The sequence below is a fragment of the Myotis brandtii genome, unplaced genomic scaffold (genome assembly GCF_000412655.1).
Source record: "Myotis brandtii unplaced genomic scaffold, ASM41265v1 scaffold46379, whole genome shotgun sequence".
In the NCBI taxonomy this organism is placed as follows: domain Eukaryota; kingdom Metazoa; phylum Chordata; class Mammalia; order Chiroptera; family Vespertilionidae; genus Myotis; species Myotis brandtii.
Window position 1 is genome coordinate 4,929 of NW_005367734.1, and position 844 is coordinate 5,772.

At 64.3% G+C, this 844-nt stretch overlaps 1 pseudogene; it reads right to left on the minus strand.

Moving 5' to 3' along the window:
- LOC102251440 overlaps positions 1-663 on the minus strand; it is a 1,918-nt pseudogene extending 1,255 nt beyond the window's left edge.
- Between the last annotated feature and the right edge of the window lie 181 nt (positions 664-844).

Here is an 844-nt window from a genome sequence, read left to right on the forward strand (position 1 = left end):
GGCCTGCCCAGGGGACACAGGGCACACCCCGGGGCAGGGCGCCTTCCAGTCCGCAGGCAGGAGCCACAGGAGGGCGCCCTGCGCTTCTGAGACACAGACACGTGTGTCCCACCGGACACGTCTGTGCACATAGGCCGAGTCTCAGGCTCAGCTCGCCAGCCCCTCATGTTGGTCGCAGGCTCCTGTGAGGCCCCTGGGGACCCGGGGCCTCTGTCCCCCACCCCGCGGGGCACTGCACTCACCAACCGCTAGTCCCAGAGATCCCTGGACCAGGCCGCCGACCAGGCCGCCGACCAGGCCCCCGACCAAGGCCCCGGCTCCAGTGAGCCAGGCAATCAGCTTCTGAGCCTCATGTCTTCCTTCATCTTCCTCGCCTCTGAGAGGGAGCACAGCAGCCTCATGGTGTCCTTCACCGTCAGAAACATCTCGGGCGGCTTCGTGGCGTCCTTCACCTTACGGGACATCTCGCGCCTCTCGGATCTGCGGGAGGGAGGGTTCCACGCGTCAGTTCCCACCCAAAGCTCACTCGTCCCAGTGTCCAGGGCGGACCCCCTGCTCCGGGAGGACCCCAGCTCTGCCGTGGGCGAGAGGACAGCACCGTCACATGACAAGTCCTCTGGCACCGAGAAAGCGGGGCTGTCGTTAGTCAATAAGCAAACAGGCCCAGCCAGCGTGGCTCAGGGGTTGAGCATCGACCTAGGAACCAGGACGTCAGAGTTCAATTCCTGGTTAGGTCACAGGCCCTGGTTGTGGGCTCCATCCCCACTAGGGGGTGTGCACGAGGCAGCCGGTCCATGATTGTATCTCATCACTGATGTTTCTCTGTCTCTCTCCCTCTCCCTTC